Here is a 14,797-nt window from a genome sequence, read left to right on the forward strand (position 1 = left end):
TTCCACATGCTCATGTATCCAACCCCTAAGAATTTTCTCCCACAATTTCCCTACGGCTGACGTGAGACTCGCCATTCTATAGTTCCCAGGTCTTTCCCTTGTTCCCTTCTTAAATAGAGGTACAACATTAGCCACTCGCCAGTCTTCCAAGACCTTGCCTGTGGTTAAAGAGATTCATCAAGGGCCCAGCAACCTCATCTCTTGCTTCCTTCAATAACTCGGGATAATTCCCATCAGGCCCTGGAGACTTATCCACCTTTTAGGAGGCCCAACACTTTCTCTTCCTTGACCTCTAAAAGCCCTAACATATTTACTCAGCCCTATACACTCAGCACTGAACTCCTGGTCCTCCATATCCTTTTCCTTGGTAAATACAGAAGCAAAGTACTCATTAAGTATCTCACTTCCGATCTCTGCATTCAAGCAAATGTTCCCCCCGTTTATCCTTGAGTGTTTCCAACCTCTCCATCATTATCCTCTTGCTCATGATGCATGTATAGAATGTTTTGCGATTCACCTTAATCTTACTTGCCAAACACTTTTCATAGTCCCTCGTGGGTTTCCTAAATAACTTCTTTAGATCTTTTCTGGCTCCTTTATACTCCTCATGTGTTTCGTTTGATCCTAACCTCTGAAGTCTTACATCTCCTTTTTCCTCTTGACTAAATTTATCATCTCCCTGGACAACCAAGGTTCTCTTATCTTTCCATCCCCGTCCTTCTAACAGGAACATTGTACTCTGTGCAATTGATCTTTAAACACTTCTAACAGGAACATTGTACTCTGTGCAATTGATCTTAAACACTCTCCACATCTTGGTGTGGATTTGCCAGAAAAAAGGAGTTCCCAATTAACTCTTCTTCGTTCCTGTCTAATGTCCTCGTAATTTGCCCTACTCCAATTTAAATCTCTCCCACAAGGACCACACCTATCCCTATCTACCACTATCCTGAAAGTGAAGGAGTTGTTCTCATTGTTCCCTAATCGCTCGCCCACTGTCACCTGGCCAGGGCTCATTACCCAACACCAGGTCCAGTACAGCCCTTCCCATCAATGGCCTGTCTACATATTGATTTAAGAAACCCTCCTGGATACATTCAACCAATTCTACCCCATCTAAATCCCTTGCACTAAGAAGGTCCCAGTTTATATTCGGGAAGTTGAAATCCCCCATGACAACAGCCCTATTATTTTTACATATTTCCTTCATCTGATTACCTATCTGTTCCTCAATGTCCCAGTGGTTATTGAGGTTCTGCATAACAATCCTATCAGTGTGATTGCACCCTTCCTTTTCCTGTGTTCTACCCTAATGGACTCAGTGTCTGAACCCTGCATTATATCTCCTCTTAATACAGCTGTGATATTGTCCCTGAATAGCAGTGCAACTCCACTCCCTCTTTTACCTCCTCCTCTATCTTTTCTAAAACTTTGAAAAACTCCCCCTCTCTCCCCCTCTCTCAACCAAGTCTTAGTAATGGCCACAACATCATAGTTCTATATATTGATCCATGCTCCAAGTCCATCACATTTACCCATAATACTCCTAGCATTCAAACTATCTGACCCATCATACCTGTTACTTCAATTTTGCATTCCGGTCCAATCCTATCCTTACTAACCTGGTATTCCGGTTCCCAGCTCCCTGCAAAACTAGTTTAAACTCTCCCAAGTAGCATTAGCAAACCTCGCGGCCAGATAATTGGTTCCCCTCCAGTTCAGGTGCAACCTGTCCCTCTTGTACAAGTCACCCAATCCCCGGAGAAGGTTCCAATGATCCAAGGAACCCTGTCCCCTGCACCATCTCTTTAACCACTCATTCGTCCGTGCTATCATCCCATTCCTACCTGCACTAGCCTGTGGCACTGGGAGTAATCTGGAGATTACTACCTTGGAAGTCCTTCTCTTTAGCCTTTCCTAACTCTATATACTCACTGCGTAGCACTTCTTCCCCTTTCTGCCCATGTCATTGATGCCAATATGCACCATGACCTCTGACTGTTCCCCCTCCCCCTTGAGAATATCCTGTAGCCACACTAAAACATCATGGACCCTAACACCGGGGAGGCAAGACACCAACCCGATGTCTCATTTGCGGCCACAGAATCTCCTTTCTGTCCCATTAACTATCAAGTCTATTATAACTAATGCACTGCCTGTCTTAACCCTTCCCTGTTGAGCCTCAGAGCCACCAGTCTGGCTGCTGCTGCCGCGTCCCAATGGGTCATTCCTCCCCCCACCCCCCAGCTGTATCCAAAGAGATACACTTGTTGCTGAGGGGAATGACCATAGGGGAGAGCTGCATTTCCTAATCCCCTTGCAACTCCTGATGGTCACCTATCTACTGTCTGAAGCCTGTACTCTGGGTGTGACCACCTCTTCAAAAGTCTCATCCATAATATCTTCAGCCTTCCAAATTATCCTGAATATATCCAACTCCAGCTCCAAATCCTTGACCTTGTCAGTCAAGCGCTGAAGTTCGGTGCACTTCCCACAAATGTAGCCTTCGGGGAAACGGTCAGGTATCCTGAATTCGCACATCTAACGGGAGGAGCATTCCAGCCTGACTACGCTGTACTTAAAAAAGGCTTACCTCTTCTTATCTGTGCCTCCACCTTTTCATGCTGAAGCCTGTCAAGCCAAAGCCTTCCCATTCTATCACTGGCACACTCTGACAATGGCCGCTCCACTAGATCCTACCTTCCTTTTATTTGCAGTTGTGACTAGGTCTCTGATGCTGACACTTACCATGCCTGCATAGTCAAAAAAGACCAGCCTTACCCGAATCTTCTCCTTTAATTCTCTCTCCTCCCTCTAGACCTTCAGTAGGGCTCTGACACCAACACTCACCATCCCTAAGCTGCCGAAAAATGTGGTACTTACAAATAGCACATACAGCACAATGACTCAACCAATATAACTACAGGTTGGAACCACGAGAATGGAGAATGCACTGGTAAAAGATGCAATGGGGAGCACAGTGTGCTTATATTTCAACATAGTAATCATTCTTTGATCATGTAAAAATCCACGCAATGCTATTTTTGTTCATTTATCTGGCAAGAAATGGGGAAGTGTAAGCTTGACACTAATTATATTTTTCCTGTAGGGGAGTCGGGTGAAGCAGATGTTGAATGGAGCGATGCTCGTTATGTTTGCCACTACACAGTAATCTTTCTGTCACAATTACAGCCTCACAGTTGTTCACTGTATTTATTAATTTGTTTATTTAGAGATATGGCGTGGAATAGGCCCTTCCACCCAGCAACACACCTATTTAATCTGTGACGAATCTGTGGAACTTGTTGCCACACCTGCCTGTGGAGGCCAAGTCATTGGGTATCTTTAAGATAGAGGTTGGTAGGTTCTTGATTAGTCAGAGCATGAGGGGATACAGGAAGAAGGCAGGAGACTGAGGCTGAGAGGGAACTGGATCAGCCATGATGAAATGGCAGAGCAGACTCGATGAGCCAAATGGCCTAATTCTGCACCTATATCTTATGGTCTTATGGTCTTAACCCTAGCCTAATCACAGGACAATTTACAATGACCAATTAATGTACTAACCGCTACAACTTTGGACTATGGGAGCAAACAGGAGCACCCAGAGGAAACCCATGGGAACACAGAGAGAACATAGAAATTCCTTTCAGATGGCGCCAAAATTAAACTCTGAACTCCAACACCCAGAGCTGTAACAGCGTTGTGCTAACCACAACGCCGCGATGGTGCTGTATCACATGTTGAAGTTGTGGTAATTCAAATGAAGCTTGACACAATGGGTAGTTGGTGACATAGCCAAATCTGCATTTGTTTTATTTTATTCATTGACTGTAGTAGAGGTTCTCAACCAACCGAACCCAGTTTATCTGTATGTTCTTGCCTGTTGTTTGTGTAACCTTTGAGTCCATGTCCATAAATCCCTCAAGGTTGCCATGCACATTAATCGACCATTATATCATAAGATATAGAAGCAGAATTAGGCCATTTGGCCCATTGAGTCTGCTCCACTATATCATCATGGCTGATCCAATATTGCTCTCAGCCCCAATCTCCTGCCTTTTCCCTGTATCCCTTCGTGCCTTGACTAATCAAGAATCTATCAACTTCTACCTTAAATATACATAAAGATTTGGCCTCCACAGCTGCCTGTGGCAACAAATTCCACAGATTCACCACTCTCTGGCTAAATGACTTCCTCCTCATCTCCGTTCTAAAAGAACACCCCTCTGTTGAAGTTACCATAACTAAAGAGAAGGTTCTTGGGGAAAGTGAAAGGTCTGAGGGTAGATAAGTCACCTGGACTAGATGGTGTACACCTCAGAGGTCAGAAGACTGGAAAATTCCAAATGTCACTCCACTCTTCAAGAAGGGAGAGAGGCAGCAGAAAGGAAATTATAGGCCACTTAGCCTGACCTCAATTGTTGGGAAGATGTTGAAGTCGATTCTTAAGAATGAGGTCTCAGAGCACTTGGAGGCACCTGATAAAATAGGCTGTAGTCAGCATGGTTTTCTAAAGGGAATTTCTTTCCTGACAAACCTGTTGGAATTCTTTGAAGAAGTTAACAAGCAGGATAGATAAAGGCGATTCAGTTGATGTTGTGTACTTGGATTTTCAGTAGGGCTTTGACAAGGTGCCACACATAAGGCTGCTCAGGAAGCTACGAGCCCATGGTATTACAGGAAATATCCTAGCATGGATAAAGCAGTGGCTGATTGGCAGAAGGCAAAGAGTGGGAATAAATGGAGCTTTCTCTGGTTGGCTGCCAGTGACTAGTGATTTTCCCCAGGGGTCTGTATTGGGTTAATTCTTTTTAAGTTATATGTCATTGATTTGGATAATGGAATTGATTGCCTTGTTGCAAAATTTGCAGATGATATGAAGATAGGTGAAGGGGCAGGTAGTTTTGAGGAAGTAGAGAGGTTACAGAAGGACTTAGACAGATAAGGAGAATAGGCAAAGGAATGGCAGATGGAATACAGTGTCAGGATGTGTATGGTCGTGCACTTTGGTAGAAGAAATGAAAGGATTGACTATTTTCTAAATGGAGAGAAAGTACAGAAAACTGAGGTGCAAAGGGACTTGGGAGTCCTTGTGCAGGATCCTTAAAGGTCAATTTGCAGGTTGAGTCTGTGAGAAAGGCAAATTCAATACTAGCATTCATTCCAAGAGGACTAAAAGGATGTAATGTTGAAACTTTATAAAGCACTGGAGAGGCTTCATTTGGAGTACTGTGAGCAGGTTCTGGCTCCTTATATTAGAAAGGATGTGCTGAAACTGGAGACGATTCAAAGGATGTTCACGAAAATGATTCCAGGATTGAATGGCTTATCATATGAAGAGCGTTTGAAGGCTTGGGCCTGTATTCGCTGGAATTCAGAAGAATAAGGGGTGACCTCACTGAAACCTATCGAATGGTTTGATAGAGTGGATGTGGAGGAGATGTTTCCTATGGTGGGACAGTCTAAGATCAGAGGATATAGCCTCAGAATATCAAACCATAAGGGAGACCACAAGATATAGGAGCAGAATTAGGCCATTTTCCCCATCAACTCTGTGCTGCTATTTCATTATGACTGATCCAATTTTCTTCTCAGCCCCAATCTCGTGCTTTTTCCCTGTATCCCTTCATGCCCTGCCCAATCAAGAATCTATCAACCGCTGCTTTAAATATACAGAAAGACTTGGCCTCCACAGCTGTCTGTGGCAACGAATTCCACAGATTCACCACTCTCCGGCTAAAGAAATTCCTCCTCACTTCCCTTCTAAAAGGATGCCCCTCTATTCTGAAGCTGTGTCCTCTGGTCTAACACCTCATCCTTAATAATTGATGTCAACATTTTCCCAACCACTGAGGTCAGACTAATTGGTCTATAGTTTCCTTTCTAATGCCTCTATCCCTTCTTGAAGAGTGGAGTGACATTTGCAATTTTCCAGTCTTCGAGAATCATTCCAGAATGTAGTGATTCTTAAAAGATTATTACTAATGCCCCCACGATCTCTTCAGCCACTTCTTTCAGAACTCTGAGATGTACACCATTTGGTCCAGGTGATTTATCTACCTTCAGACCTTTCAGTTTCCCAAGAACCTTCTCTCTAGTTATGGTACACACATCATGACCCCTGACACCTGGAACTTCCATCATACTGCTAGTGTCTTCCACTCTGAAGACTGACGCAAAATACTTACTCAGTTTGTCCGCTATTTTGTCATCCCCATTACTACATCTCCATTATCATTTTCAAGCAATTGAATATCCACTCTAAACTCTCTTTTACACTTTATGTATCTGAAGAAACTTTTGATGTCCTCTTTAGTGTTATTGCCTAGCTTACTTTCATATTCCATCTTTACCTTCTTAATAACTTCTTTAGTTGCCTTCTGTTGGTTTTTAGAAGCTTCCCAATCCACTAACATCCCACGAATCATTGCTCCATTATATGCCCTCTCTTTGGCTTTTATGTTGGTTTTGACTTCTCTTGTTAGCCACAGATGTGTCATCTTTCCTTTAGAATACTTACTCCTCTTTGGGATGTATATATCCTGTGCCTTCCAACTTGCTTCCAGAAATTTCAGCCATTGCTGCTCTGCCATCATCCCTGCCAGTGTTCTTTTACAATCAATTCTGGCCACTTCCTCTCTCATGCCTCTGTAATTCACTTTACTCCACTGTAATACAGATACATCTTCCTTCTCAAATTTCAGGGTGAATTCGATAATACTATGATCACTTGTCCCTGAGGGTTCTTTTACCTTAAGCTCTCTAATCAATTCTGGTTCATTGCACGACACCCAATCGAAAATAGTTGATTCTGGTGGGCTCAACCATGAGCTGCTCCAAAAAGCCATCTTGTAAGCACTCTAGAAACTCCCCCTCCTGTAATCCAGCACCATCCTGATTTTCCCAATCTACCTGCATATTGAAGTCCCCCATGACTATTGTAACATTGACCTTTTGGCATGCATTTTCTGATTCTCCTTATAACTTGTAGGCCATATCCGTATTACTGTTTGGGGTTTGTATACAAATCCCTTCAGGGTTTTTTACCCTTGCAATTCCTAAGCTCTATCCACAATGATTCAACGTTTTCTCTTTATGTCACCTCTTTCTAACGATTTGATTTCATAGAAACATAGAATAGTACAGCACAGTACAGGCCAGGCCCTTTGGCCCACAATGTTGTGCCAACCCTCAAAGCCTGCCTCCCATATAACCCCCCCCCACCTTAAATTCCTCCATATATCTGTCTAGTAGTCTCTTAAACTTCACTAGTGTATCTGCCTCCACCACTGACTCAGGCAGTAGATGTCTCCAAAGATGGAAACAGAGCGATCAAGGAAGGGGGAGAGAGGTCTTGGAAATGGACCAGATAAGTCTGAGGACAGGGTGGAAGCTGAACGCAATGTTGATGAAGCTGACGAGCTCAGCACGGGGGCAGGAAGCAGCACCAATGCAGACATTGATGTAGCATAGGAAAAGCTGGAGAGTGATGTCAGTGTAGGCTTGGAACATAGACTCTTCCACATAGTCGACAAAAAGGTGGGCGTATCTGGGACCCATGTGAATGCCCATGGCTGTACCTTTGGTTTCCTTCCCTCAGGCTGTGAGACTACTGAACCCCCTGTCACCACCGAGCTCTGTGTGAACGTCACTAGCGTTTCAACTGTTTACTTTTTAACTTGTGTCATTAGTGTGCCCTTTGTTAAATGCCAATCTAGAACATAGAACAAGGAATAGTACAGCACAGTACAGGTCCTTCAGCCCACAATGTTGTGCCGACTGTCAAACCCTGCCTCCCATATAAGCCCCCACCTTGGATTCCTCCATATACCTGTCTAGTAGTCTCTTAAACTTCACTAGTGTATCTGCCTCCACCACTGACTCAGGCAGTGCATTCCACGCACCAACCACTCTCTGAGTAATAAACCTTCCTCTAATATCCCCCTTGAACTTCCCACCCCTTACCTTAAAGCCATGTCCTCTTGTATTGAGCAGTGGTGCCCTGGGGAAGAGGCGCTGGCTATCCACTCTATCTATTCCTCTTAATATCTTGTATACCTCATTTCATTTTTTACCAGCAGAGCAAAGTGCCCCCTCTGCTTTCCTGCGGTGTCCTTTCAATACAGTGTGTATCCCTGGCTCTGGGTCTGTACTTGCTGGAATTCAGAGTGCTGAGGGGGGATCTCATTGAAACCTTTTGAATGTTGAAAGGCCTTCTTCAAAGTAGGTGTGGAAAGAACGTTTCCCAGGGTGGGAGAGTCTAGGACAAGAGGGCACAGCCTCAGGATAGAGAGGCACCCTTTCAAAACATAGATGTGGAGAAATTTCTTTAGCCAGCGGGTGGTGAATTTGATGAATTTGTTGCCACGAGCAGCTGTGGAGTCCAGGTTGTTGGGTGTATTTAAGGCAAAGATCGATAGGTTCTGGATTGGACATGGCATCAAAGGTTACGGGGAGAAGACCGGGAACTGGGGTTGAGAAGGGGGCAGAAAAGTATCAGCCATGATTGAATGGTGAAGCAGACTCACTGGGCCAGATGACCTAATTGCTTGACCTAACAACGTTTTGCTCAATGTCAGCAAGACCAAGGAGCTGATTATTAACAGGAGAAGGAAACTGGAGGTCCATGAGCCAATCCTCATCGGAGCATCAGAGGAGGAGAGGGCCAACTTTAAGTTCCTTGTTGTTATTGCCTTGGAGGATCTGTCCTGGATCCAGCACATCAGTGTACTTCCTTGGGAGTTTGCAGGGGTTTGGCACGACATCTAAGAATCTGATAAATTTCTATAGATTTGTGGTAGTGACTGGCTGCATTACAGTCTGGTAAGGAAACACCAATGCCCTTGAATGGAAAATCCTGCATAAGTAGTGGATATGGTCCAGTCAAAAATGGGTAAAGCACTCTCCACCACCGGGCACATCTACATGAAACGCTGTCACAGGAAAGCAGCGTCCAACATCAGCATGGATGATTTGCTCTGAAAGACCTTTGTCCGAATGCTTAAGCTTTCCTGCACTCCATGGGGGCCTGGACGCACAAGGTCCACACCAGAGGGCAGCTTCGATCCAGGAGCAGTGAGCAGGCAGCCAGGCCAGCCCCACCAGTCCCCATCCGGTCTCTTCATTCCACTGATTTGACCACCACCTTTCACTCCTCACATTAGCTTCTCTTCTTTTTCCTGATTATTTCCAGCATTTTCTGTCTTTATTTCATATCTTCATTTTCTGAATTCACTGCCACCTTTTGAATTTCCCCCCTCCCCTTCTCTCTCTTTCCATTAATTTCTCTCCCCTCCTGCTTCTCAAGTTCAAGTTTGTTGTCATCTGCCTGTACATATATACAAACAATCAAAACAACATTCCTCTGGACTACAGTGCACCCGCAAAGCATCTATCACACATTACACAAAAACCAAAATAAGCGAATAAAATATAATTCAAAATGCATGTAGTAAATTTGCAGCACAGGTAAACAGTAAACAGCTTGCTGACCTTGTGACATTAGTCTCACAGCCCGAGGGAAGAAGCTGTTTCCCAGTCTGGCAGTCCTAGTCCTGATGCTCCTGTACCTCCTTCCTGATGGTAGTGGGTCAGAGATTGGAGGATGGGTGGTAGGTTTTCTCAAAAATGCTTTGGGCCCTTCATCTGCAATGCTCCTGGTAAGTGTCACAATTAGAGGGGAGAGATCCTTTTGTCAGTTTTTGCTATCCTCTGTAGGGTCTTGCAGTCTGATGCATTGCAGCCTCTGTACTACACAATGGATAGGACATTCTCAATGGTGCTCCTGTAGAAGGTTGTTAGAATGGCGACGAGGAGCCTCGCACACCGCAATCTCCTCAGATAATGTACATCTTGACTAGAGTGGGAGTCTAGATGAGATCGCCCACTATGTGCACACCAAGGAACTTTGTGCTCTTCACTTTCTCCATTGAAGATGGCATTGATGTGCAGTGCAAAGTGGTTGACCTACACCTTCCTGGGGCCCACAATCAACTCTTTTGTCTTGCCCACATTGAGACTCAAGTCTCAACCATGATGGAGCTTGAGATGTTGCTGCCGACTCAGACTGACTGGGAACTTTCCATCAAGAAGTCCAAAGTCCAGCTACAGAGAGGTGTTAGGTCCCAGTGAGGACAGTTTACCCACTAGCCTTTGAGGGATGATGGTATTATCTGCTGAGCTGAAGTCGATGAACAATATCTTGCTGTATGAGGCATTGTTTTCTAGGTGGGACAGGACTGACGGGAGGGCCGAGGCCATGTCATCATCAGTGGACTGGAATGAACGGTAGACAAACTGGAAAGGGTGACGTGTCGCTAGAAGGTGGGATTTTATATGTTTGATTACCAGCCACCTAAAGCACTTCTTGGTTGTTGAGGTCAGTGCTACTGGGTGGTAATCGTTTAGGCCAGTTACCTTTGCTCTTCCGGGTACCTCACTGATAGTGGATGCCTTGAAGCCTGCAGGGTCAGTGAACTGTTTCAAAGAGATGTTAACGATGTCCACTAAGACCTCTGTTAGCTCTACCACACTGTCCCTCAGCACCTGACCAGGCATGTTGTCTGCCCTGCAGCTTTGCCCGGGTTTACCCTGGCTAGGGTCCTCCTCACCTCCGCTGTGGGCAGACAGGATGCCTGTTCCTCAGGGAGAGATGGGGCTTTCCTCAATGTCACATCATTCAATGTATAAAATTGTGCATAGAAAGCGATGGCTGTCAGGGAGGGAGATGTCACTGTCATTGAAGGCAGGGTGGTTATGGTTTATATATCTTGCCGTATGTGCCACGTGTTCCTGGTGTCACAGTGGTGTATGTGAATCTTCTGTGAGTACAGTACTCTCGCTTTGGCATGGGAGAGCACAGCTTTTGCTGACTTTATTTTTTTTGTGTGACCGTATTTTACTGATATCTTATCTGTGCTATATATGCCTTGTGCTGTGTGTGACTGTTAGTACAATGTTCTGAACCTTGCCCCCCCCCCGCCCCCGAGTAATGCTGTTCTGGTTGGCTGTATTTATGGGTATTCATGTATGGTTGAATGACAATTAAACTTGAACTTGGTCTGTATGCGGGAATTAGCAAAATGGATATGAGATCTCAGTATATGAGGGTGGGGGGAGCCTTTTAGGCTCCATAAAGTTCCTATAAATCAGGTCTAATACATTCCCTCTTATGGTCTCTCTGTTTCCATTAATTTCTCTCCCCTCCCCCTTCATTCCCCATTCTGGATCCCTTCTCACTCTTTTTCTTCTCTTCACCTCCCTATCCCCCCCCCCAACCCGGTTCCCCTCCTCCTTCCCTTTCTTCCATGGTCCACTCTTGAAGATTTCCAGCATCTGCAGAATCTCTTGTGTTTAAACTTTTCCAAAAATGGGCACGTTGTAGTCTATACCTCCTTTGCAATAGGATTACTGATATTCTCTCTTACGTTGTTCACCCCTCAGTCATTAACCAACATGTTAACTGCTCTTTTTTCACAGATGCTGCTTAAGCTATGAAGCATTTCCAGCATTTTTTATGATTATGTTTCCAGTTGCCTTCTCCCAGTGAATTCTAAATTCTTTCTTGTGCACTAGTAAATGTTGTAGCATCACAGTGTTGAGCCCTAAGATTCTAGGTTCATGTTCCAATTCAAGGACCTCAGTAGAACATCTTGTGGCGTACTAAAGGGTGCTATGTTTCTAGAAATGTCAGCTTTATAGGGCCAAAGAGCACTATAGCACATTCGAACTTCGATGATCATCACCTTATCGTGGTGGCAAGGATTGAGAGTTCCTGAGGTCGAGAGTGGAACAGAATAAATGGCCCAAGTGGCCTAACTCTACTCTTATGTCTTATCATCTTCTGCCAGCTTTACCATTGAGGTCTTGGTTAAATTGCTTTGCATCTGAAACCTCCTCTTCGATCTTCCTACTGTAGGCGAACCTACCAGGAGCTAATCGCCAGCTGACTAAACACTGTCAGCCAATCTTCTATCCATGCTAGTATCTTTCCCATAAAATCATTGGCCCTTATCTTGTTTAGCAGCCTCATGTGTGGCACCTTATCAAAAGCTTTTTGAAAATCCAAATAAACGACATTCACTGACTCCCCTTTGTCTATCCTGCCTGTTATTTCCTCAAAGAATTCCAACAGATTTGTCAGTCACGATTTCCCCTTTAGAAAACCATGCTGACTTTGGCCTATTTCATCATGTGCCTCCAAGTACCCTGAAATCTCACCCTTAATAAAGGACTCCAACACCTCCCCAGCCACTGAGGATAGGCTAACTGTTTTTCTATTTTTGCTGTCTCAAAAAATAGAAAGGGCCCTTCTTAAATAGTGGAGTGACATTTGCAATTTTTTAGTCCTTTGAAACCATGCCAGAATTTAGTGATACTTGAAAGATCACTACTAATACCTCCACAATCTCTTCATCTAGCTCTTTCAGAGTTCTGGGTGTATTCAATCTGTTCCAGGTGACTTAGCTACCTTCAGACCTGTCAGTTTCCCAAACATCTTCTCCTTGGTGATAGCGACTGCACTGACTTTTGCCCCCTGACACTCGAATTTCTGGTATACTGCTGGAGTCTTCCCCTGTGAAGACTGAGTTGATCTGCCATTATGACAGTTGACAATGACAGTGACGGTGGAGGAAGGCCGCAGCTGTGAGGGGTCCCCGGTCATCTTGCACTCCATGATGCTGAACCCTGACCCTGATCTGTAAAGGACTGTGTGATGTCCGCCCATACATCAGCCTCCTCACGTTAAACAAAGTCACACACAGGCATCCTGCACTATAACATCCTGGATTAAGTCATGGTGATCAGCAAGTGGCAAAGGGGCAGGATTGTGATGTCTGGAAGTGCTCAGAATATGTGGATCCCGGATCAGCCTCTGCAGCCATCTGAAGACCCACCAATAGACAACCCCTTAGGAGAACATCATACTCAACTCAAGTGATCGCAATACTACTACTATTACAGCACAGAAACAAGTCCTTCAGCCCACCTAGTCTGTACCAAACTGTTATTCTGCCTAGTCCCATCAGCTGCACATGGTTCATAGCCCTCCATCCATTACTTATCCCAATTTCTCATAGACATTGTAGTCAAACCCACATCCACTACTTCTGCTGGGAGTTCATTCCACACTGAGTGGAGAAGTTCACACCTAGGTTCTCCTTAAATGTTTCAGATCAACAATTAAATCAAGGCTCCATCTCTCTCAATTAATATTACTGATCCCAAGGGTCACTTTGTAGAAGACCTGGGTGGTTACTTTCACTGTCCTGGTCATTGTTTGTTTGCTCCCCAATCTGAAGGAGGTTATCAAGGCACTTTAATTTACTGGATGATAATTGACTGCCTAATTTGCATTAGTGATTATCCTTGGGAAGTACAGTATATCATTGGCTATAAAGCAAGTCAGAGTTAATTTCTTATCAAAGTGCATTTACAGTATGTCACTATCTTGAGATACATTTCCTTGCGAGCATTTACAGGAAAGTAACGAAATACGATAGAATTTATGAAAAACTACACACAGAGAAGACTGACAAATGACCAATATACAAAAGAAGACACTGCAAATAAAAGTAAATAAATAACTGACATTGAGAACTTGAGTTGTAACGAGTAGTTGAAAGTGAGTCTGTCGGTTGTGGAGTCAGTTCAGAGTAGTGGTGAGTGAAGTTCTCCATACTGGTTGAGGAGCCAGATTCCTGAAGGGTAATTACTGCCCCTGAACTTGGTGGTGTGGGACGTACGGCTCCTGTGCCACCTTCCCAATGGTAGCAGTGGGAATACAGCATGGCTTGGAAGGTGGGGCTCCCTGATGATGGATGCTGCTTTCTTGTGGCAGCACTCCATGTAAATGTGTTCAGTTGTGATGAGGGTTTTGTCTGCGAAGGACTGGGCTGTGTGCACCATTTTTTCATTCCTGGGCATTGTTTCCATTTCAGGCTGTGATGCAATAATACTCTCCACTGTGCATTTATAGAAGTTTGTCAAAGTTTTAATAACATGCCGAATCTGCCCAAACTTCTAAGAAAGTAGAGGTGCTGCCTTTGTAATGATATTTGCAGTACTTACTAGACCCAGGACAGACCCTCTGATATGGTAACAACGAGGAGTTTAAAGTTACTGACCTTCTCCACCTCTGATCCCTGATGAGGACTGGCTCACGGATCCCAGTTTCCTCCTGCTGTAGTCAATAATCAGCTCTTTGTTTTTGCTGATGTTGAGTGAGAGGTTGTTGTTGTAACACCACTCAGCCAGATTTTCAATCTCCCTCTCATATGCTGATTCGTCACCGCCTTTGATCTGGCCAACAACAGCGGTGTCATCAGCAAACTGAAATTTGGCATTGGAGATGTACTTAGCCTCATGGAGAGGTGGTTGTCCATCTTGTCTGACGATGACAGGAGATCTGTGTGGGAGAGTTTTTAAAGTGGAAAAGCCGTTGCACTGAGGCAGTTCCAGTCTCTCGGTCTCAGAAGTCTGGGTCAGGTATGAACAAGCATCACAAACTGGGGTCAGAGGATAACCACGTGCTTTGTCATGCCCTTCTTACTTCATGGAGTGTTGCAGTACCAGCTTCCTAGCCGTTGGATCTCACTGTAGAGCTCAAATTCCCAGTCCACCAGAGACTTCCCATGCTAGGACAGGCATGTCCCTAACTCACCAGAGTATGGGGCTGCTGGCTACCTCATCTGGTTTAGCCTGCATGTCGAAGCGGTGTACTGGGGTGTGGTGGCTGTCAGAGCCACAGGTGAGAGCTGAGTGTCCAGTGGGGGCCAAAGGTGAGTGAGCTGTT

General features: G+C 44.7%; 1 protein-coding gene across 9 annotated transcripts in view; it reads left to right on the forward strand.

Annotated features, from left to right (window-relative positions):
- Nucleotides 1-14,797, forward strand: part of arpp21 (cAMP-regulated phosphoprotein, 21) — a 414,287-nt gene that overhangs the window by 371,146 nt on the left and 28,344 nt on the right. The gene's annotated exons all lie outside the window — the stretch shown is intronic.

This window comes from Mobula hypostoma, chromosome 1 (genome assembly GCF_963921235.1).
Source record: "Mobula hypostoma chromosome 1, sMobHyp1.1, whole genome shotgun sequence".
In the NCBI taxonomy this organism is placed as follows: Eukaryota; Metazoa; Chordata; class Chondrichthyes; order Myliobatiformes; family Myliobatidae; genus Mobula; species Mobula hypostoma.